We start from the raw sequence: 7,801 nt of genomic DNA, 5'->3' as shown, positions 1-7,801 counted from the left end.
AAAAAAAGTAGTGTAAGATTTTGAGCAGTTCTCAAGAGTTGGGAATCTGCGGCAATGTTTTTGAGGCCTAAAAATTGGCTTCTAGGTAATGGATCTGCAATGTTTCCAAGATTGTAATAAATTGCTTTAAGTGAAAAGTGGTTGTTTTTAGAAGGAGATGACAAAAATAATCAAGTATTTGCACCACACCGAGTAAAACTGATGCAATTTCATACAGGATATCAAGTGTGTAACCTTTTAGAAATTTTTAAAGAAGAAAAAAAATTGTAAAAGTAATAGAAAACTTGATAAGTAGCAAAATTGTGATTTGTTTTCTAAGTTATGTGAAAGCAAGCAAATAGTGATTGGGAGTCACATTGTAGGTTGTATCTTGCTCTATACACCAAGCATTTGGAAAAAAAGCACACAGATTTTTCCCCTCCACCCTAACACAGTTATATACAATTGTGATTGCAGCCCTGGGAGTGGAATAAATAGCTGAAATTCTGGAGGGTTAGTTTAGGGAAATGATTGTGGGGCTGGTGGGGATCTCAAAGAGTTATCCTGTCAGGCTTTTCCTCTCTCCCAACCCTTCCTCACGGTGATTCTTACACTAGATGTTTGTTTGAAACCCTTTCTCTGGGCTGCATATATTCTTCAGCCTCCCCAGGCAATCTGTTTAAGTGATATGATATTCCTACTGGTAGAAATAATTCCCTTACGTCATTTCCATGTGTTGTTTCCAAGTGTCAGGGAGATCTTCTTTGCTGCGTTATAAATGTGTTTGTTTTTTTTTTTTTTTATTTAAGTATGGTACTTAAACTATATGCAGAGTGCTAGATCTGATTTTAACATCATCGATCAAAAGGGTTACTTTTCCTGTCTTGTAGTCTTCACTGTTAATACAGCTCTGTATGTTGCTGTTTGCCAAAACAGAGGGAAGTATTGACTTGTGTGTAACTTGTGGTCCTCTATAATCCTCTGCTGCCCTTCTGCTTAATTGCACATTGCCTATTATTCCCCCTTTGGTAATTTGCTGACTTGTTCATTCCTACCTGACAATGATATTCTGCACTTCTGTCTTTGAGAATGATCTCACTTTTTTTGCAGGTCTGTTAGAATCTCTTCACATGCTGTTTTCTAAAATTTAAAAGTCTTGACAACTCAACTGACTTCAGGTGAGCTCTCCTGTCTGTTGGTTGGATCAGAGGCTTTTGTTACCCTTGTATCCAAGGTACATAATTCTGTTTATGAAAGGAAGAGTTTAAAGGAGTGAGTTTTTGCTGTTCTTCAGGAAAAAAATTACTTCAAAACTTGATTTTCACTACTTTTGGTAGTGGGTAAGGATTCATTACATGTTTTGGGTTAACTTTGCTTTATTAAAGACAGTTACGTAAGATGAAAGACAACAATGCGAAAATACGTCTTTGGGCCTGATATTTGGCTGAATTTTATCTCCATCACGTCAGAGTTTCAAGTACGTGAACTTCCACCTTGGGATTCTCCTGTCATCTCTTAGTTGTGTTTATCGGGGAGAAAGGAAGTGACTGTTCTAACTTCTTAAAGTATGCTGAGGTCATCTGCACTGACAAAAGTAAAAGTGAACCTTGTCTCCTTAAACTATAGAAAAGTTTTGGTGTTTTGTTTAATGCTGGCATCTGTTTGCTGTCTTCCAGCTCTAGAGACATGCTTCCTCCTGTAGAAAGTTTGTAATTGGAACTGAAGTATAAATGCAAAATGTGAAAGTCATAGGCAAAGGAAAAAAAAGAGGACAGATATGGGGGGGTTGGTGCTTTTTTTTTCTTTAGTGGATGACTAATTTGAGTGGGAGGGAGAGGAGGATACTGACTACCAGTACACCTTTTATTAAAAATACAGACTGAATTTCTGGATATCTTCTGAAAAGCAGTAAGTAAAAAATTACTACTTCCGTGCCCTTAGTTTCGTACACGTATTTAGAATATGAAAACTTGTGATGTTGGGGAAGGAGAGAGATATGAAGGTTCAGCTGATAATTAGCAGCCCATAATAGCATTCTGTATTAACAGAACACATTGCTGCAGAGGCTACTGGCAAAGTTAGGCTTTTTATTCTTAAAGTTGTAATGCCAACTTTCTAAGGGAGGATGGGACTTGTTCTTAATTGTTTAGTACATGACGCATACACCGTCCTTACCTTTAAAAGCTTTTAGTACTTCAGTTACTTAATCTTTCCTCTCCCTTGAGATTTAACATGGAATTTCTGCTGAAGCTATTTGTCAGGATAAAAACTGGAAAAGCAATTACTGTGGTAAGCCAGAGCTGGCAGTTGGTAGGACAGATTTCCATTTCCTACCAAAGTCAGGGCTGAGTCAAAGTAAAAAAAGAAGAAAGTGATGCATTCAAACTATTTACACTTTTGTGTGAGAAAGTAAAGAGAGCTGGGCTAAAATCAGAGCAAGTCAGTGCAAATAAATTGGAAATAGTGGAGAAGCTGATGGTCAGAGGACAGTGAAAAACCAGCGCTGGAATGGTTACAGTTCAGTGCCCAGCGAACAGTGGGTCCAAGGCTCCAGGATGCAGGGGCTTCAACAGCAGAGTTTGCATAGCAATTCCTGCCTCAAGCTGCTTGCATCTGGCTTGGTTCTACCACCTCAGCTGTGCTAATGCAACTATCTGCTGAGCTTTAGAAAAAACAAAGACAGAATTAGACCCTCAAAGAAGGGGGTTTGGTAAAGCTGAGTAAGTTCATCAGTCCAGTTTACAGCTTGACAACCAACTGTTGCAACCATAGCTGAAGCTCCGCCAGAGCAAGCCAGCCTAACCCTGGCTCCTTGGCTGAAGTGGACAGAGGGCAGACATCTGTGTAGAGGGACTCTGTGCACCCATGTTGGTCAGAAGAGCCTCAGTGAAAGAATAGGAACTGTCCAGGATCTTGAACTCTAGGAGGATGTCTAAGGATAGAAAGGAACTGTATGAAGATGGTGGTTTGTAGCAACTCACACATTCAGGCACCTCTACCTGGGAGATGGTGACTGGGCTCCACTTGTAAAAGGAGTTCTGGACTTGAAGCAATTTTGTGTGTCTATTTTTCTTCATGACTTTACTAAATACTAATTGTCCTGTGAATATATCTGATTCATTTCATTCAGAACAACCACTAGACTTTCCTGCATATAATTGAATTCACTATTTTTTGTACAGTGCCAGCACCTGTTCCCTTTAAAGTCTGGCAAAATTTTTCATAACTTGGATAGAGTTATGAATTGTATATGCTGATTATGGGAGGTCATTAATTGAGATTAGGAGTATGCAGGCAATGTCCAAAATACTAATTGACTTGCTTCTTTTAGCCTGCATTTTGACTAATGCTTTGATAAATGCAGAAATTGAACTATTCATATTTGTATGCCTAATGGATTACAATATTTCAGAACCTCAGTTTTGCATTTATGGCACAAAATGCATACAAAACTGCAAACTTTTTGGGAATTGCAAAACAGAAACTGTTTAGTATTGAAGTAGAAGAAAGCTGCTATCAGCTTGCTGGTGTTCAACCCCTCTCTTTTGGTATTTGGGAAGAGACTCAGATCAGTATCAGAATATTTTGCAATGATCTTGCTTTTGGGGATCTTTCCTTTTAAAATATGTGTGTGGAGGTGGATGCTAGTAGTTTTTTGTTTATATGTATTTATTTATTACCTTTTCAGAGTATGTCAACATAACAGACACCCCTTGGAATTGCCTAACACTTAAGCATTTGTATGGCATTGAGCTAAGACAAATTGTATTCATCAGTAAGGAAAAGAAGAAAAAGACTTAAAGCCTGCTTCAAATTAATCTGCAGATCTCTTCTGTTGAAATAGAAAGCTTTTTTCTGAAGCAGTGTTTTAGAGTTTCTGCTGTCTAACTTGTTGATTACTAACTGTTTACATCTTAAGCACAAATAATATGCTTCATACAGTATCACCAAATATTCTACATTGAAATGCTACTAAATGTCGGGGAGATGGGGTCTGTTTGGTGGTCTCATCTTCCTTCTGTCTTCCCAAAGAACAATCTCTTGCTGCTCTTTGATCTGATTTGATATTCCTTGGAGACTGGGAATTTGGCCTGTGATAAAAATGGCAGTGGAAGGGTGCACTGGAACTAAATCCGTCCCCTCCCTTTCAGCCCAGGGAATGTACGGCCTTCCTCTTCTTGCCTGTTACCTGGTGACTTGCTGTGCACTGGTGCTGTGGTTTCCAGCCTTGCTGCTGCAGGGATAATGGTCTGGTTCTGATCTCTTCTTCCTGCACTGGAGCTGAAAGCCTGTGCCAAGAGCCTTAGTCTAGGGATAGGGCTGGAGGGCTGTGTGTGGATGAGGGCAGTACAGAGCAGAGGGTGAGTAAACTGTTTTAAAAGTGTCAATACCTAATTTTGGCACTGTATATGCTTAGTGTCATAAGACCACCTTGTGTCACTGTTTTACTGTTGCTTGCACTGATTCTGGTTATATCAAAATTGATAGGGTCAGGCTAGTAGTGCAAGTATAAATGTGTTGACACCAAGTGTGCATGCACACTTCTAAGTTATAAGTTTAGTTTGGTAGTGACTTAGCAAGTGAGTGTGAAAAGTCCAGCAGTGTTTTTGAAGTTCACAAAATATAAATTTGCTGTGATTAATATTTTCATTAGCTTTCTAAATAGTGCTAAATGCAGAATTATTTTTGTCATTAAAGTGGGCAAGGTGACAATAAGCATTTCCTTTATTCAGAAAGGTATTCAGCTATCTTTAATTGCCTATGTTGTATTTCCAAAGTTAGGCCCACAGTGGAAAAAATACCTGATTCATGTTTGCTGAAAGGATCCTCTCAGCAAAATTGAGATTCCAGAGACCTAAACTGGTCAATCTGTTTGAAGGTGCAACCAGCTTCTGTTTCAGCCGTTAACAAAATAATCAGTTTCTGTAATCTTAGAAGTTAAAAAAAAAAAAAAAAGTAGTTTTACTTAAAATTAAAGTGAATTCAGTGGTAGGCCAGCCTGCCAGCTTATTGAACTTGGTCCACAAGCTACTGCCAGCCTCAGGCAAAGAGAAGGAACTATACTAAGTAAAACATTGACTTAGTGGAATCTATAGCTCAAGGAGAGTGCAAAATGACCTTGAAGGTTAATGAAAAGACAGTAATTAATACCTGAAAAAGAAATCCCTGAAGCATATTCCATATTTCATTGTGCATGTAGCTGAGCTGATACTGCTTATGGAAATAATCACTACTGTGTTCTCAGATAGCCTAGTGAGCAGCCTGTAGTCACTGCTAAACCAAAGACTTTGAAGAAGGAACTTTTGGATTAATAAATCTGATCCTTTAGAAAAATCTGTAATTTTTGCTTATGATATCGTGTACTGGTTTCAGCTGGGATAGAATCAAATTTCTTCACAGGAGCTTGTATGGGGCTATGTTTTGGATTTTTTGCAAAAAACAGCATTGATGACACAGGGATGTTTTAGTTACTGCTGAGCAGTGCTTAAACAGAGTCAAGGGCTTTTCTGCTCCTCAGCCCACCCCACCAGCAAGCAGGCTGGGGGTGCACAAGGAGTTGGGAGGGGACATGGCTGGGACAGCTGACCCCAGCTGACCCAAGGGATATTCCATACCATATGATGTCATGCTTGGCCATAACACTGGTGGAGGGGAAAGGAGGTTGGTCAGGCTGCCATTACTTTGGAACTGCCTGGGCATTGGTGGGTTGCTGGTGAGTAATTGGGGTTTTTTTCATCACTCTTTTTTTCTTGCTTTTGTTTCTTTTCCTCTTTATTCTTTTATTTTTTCCTTTTTACAAAATGGTTAAACTGTCTTATAAAACTCATCTCAGCCCATGAGTTTTCTCACTTACCCTTCTGATTCTCTCCCCTATCCCACTGGGAGGGCGAGTGAGCGAGTGAGCAGCTGTGTGGTGCTTACCTGCCTGCCGGGCTTAGACCATGGCATACGGCTTTCTGAGGTTTAGATAAATCCCAGATAGCAAAGGTAAGTTCTAAATGGATATTCATTGTTTTGAGTGGAAATTGGCCAGTGTATGTAGTTTGAAGCTTGTGAGCATAATAAAACATTTAAAGAATTTCAGTGTTAATCTGCCCATACTGGCAAGAGAGGGACATTGTGACAGTAATATGTTGTTTTAAATGATTGAAATATTTCTCTCCCTTTTTGGCATTATTCCCTGCCTTTCTTCTTTTAACTGAAATGGGGTAATCTCTGAACAGTCCTGAGCAGTGGTGCTTACAAAACTGAAAATTCTCCATTCCAATTCAAATTTCTTTTTATTTCATCTGCTTTTGGAAGCTTTCAATACCTGCAGGACAGAAAGACGTAGAATATTGGTTACAGATAAAGAATATTGGATAACACAGTTTAAAAGATAATGTGAATGTTTTTACGTGCAACTTTTATCTAAGTTGATCAGGGATATGCTTTCATTATGATTCAGAATTAGTCAGGTAAGGGAGAGGGTGTCAGGAATGTGAGTTGTTTTTAGGTTTCACCCATTTGACAGCCAAATGCATTCATGTACTTCTGGGTCTAAATGCAGGGGTTTTTCAAGACTGTAACCTAGAAAATAGTAATTGTGCCAGTATTACATGCATTTCCTTTTCAAACCTTAAATGTGAGATCCTGTTCTTGCATTGTGGAAGAAAATGGTTTCTGTAAATCATAAATGTAAAAGAAAAGAAGAGTAGCTAGGTAGGATAAAGGAGATTTGTTTTTCCTTCTATGTCAGGTGTTGGTGAGACTGAAACCAGAATATGCATACAAGTTTTTTAAGAATGCTGGGAAAAATCTGAGGAAGAATAGAAAAAGTTATGAGTTATTGAAAAAGTGAAAAAAAAACTTCTGAGAGGTATTTGAAGCTCACTTTACATTTCTTTAAAAAAAAAAAAGTGTTAGTTAATACCTTCTGCAGCAGAAAATGGTGACCCCCCCCTTCTGTTTTTGGGATGAAAAACACTTGGGACTGCTTTGCCCCTGCTTCCCTCTGCCCCTGCCTCTCCCTGTGCCACACAATCCTAATTTTGTTTTCCCCCTATGAGGTATATAATAGGCCTAGGAGGTGACTGTGTGGGTGGATGAATGGTACCAAGGAAATAAAATTGGACATAATAGGGTGAAAACAAGATCCAGGGAAATTTGATGAAATACTTAACTGAAAGTGGCTTTGTGAGGCTTCTAGGGTTATGGGATGTATTTTTTTTCCACTGGAAGTTACAAAACTCAGGTTTTTTCTCCTTAAACTACAAAAATTGCTAGGTATGTAAGGGAAGGCTTTTGGCTCTTGGAAAAAAGGCAAGTTTTTGTTCAGATGTTCAGAACTGCTTTAGATAAACTGCTATTTCTTTATGTAATTTTTTTTACCATTGTTTCTACAGATTAGACTCTGCTCCAACAAAGAGGTGCCATCCAGGTACATTAGAGCAGTTCTGGGAGTCACGAATAAGACCAGCCTGCCTGCCTCTGTGGTAGTCAGCATTGTGCCATTCAGGAGTTAGGTGTATGCCCCAATTGGTGTCTTACATCTGCATGGGTAATGGTGATTTGTCTGAGTAGTGTTGTAGATCTAGGTCATGCACTCCTTGGTCCCAGAAAGCTGCTTCTCTTTTTTTTCTAGTGTGCAGAACGTGAGGGAGTCAAGAGGATAGGGGAGAACGAAAGGTAATGGAGAGGAGATTAAAGGGAGGTGGCTGGGTTTCAGTCGGTGAGGACTGGGATGCTGTCGGAGGACTCAGACTGTTAACAGAGCAGGAGACTGCAGTGGTCCTAAATCTGGCTCTGCAAATTAGAATGGTTTGAGATTTATGTAGCATTG

The 7,801-nt window shown here is 39.2% G+C and overlaps 1 protein-coding gene across 1 annotated transcript in view; it reads left to right on the top strand.

Moving 5' to 3' along the window:
* The first annotated feature begins 1,125 nt into the window (after positions 1-1,125).
* The window catches only part of PJA2 (praja ring finger ubiquitin ligase 2), a 29,269-nt gene continuing 22,593 nt past the window's right edge, over positions 1,126-7,801 (top strand). The window contains exon 1 of the mRNA XM_075726563.1: positions 1,126-1,157. The gene's annotated coding sequence lies outside the window, so the exon portion shown is untranslated. The remainder of the gene's footprint in view (positions 1,158-7,801) is intronic.

The sequence above is a fragment of the Pelecanus crispus genome, chromosome Z, assembly GCF_030463565.1.
Source record: "Pelecanus crispus isolate bPelCri1 chromosome Z, bPelCri1.pri, whole genome shotgun sequence".
In the NCBI taxonomy this organism is placed as follows: domain Eukaryota; kingdom Metazoa; phylum Chordata; class Aves; order Pelecaniformes; family Pelecanidae; genus Pelecanus; species Pelecanus crispus.
The sequence above is the reverse complement of the archived record's forward strand: the minus strand, read 5'-3'. Positions and strand labels throughout refer to the sequence as shown.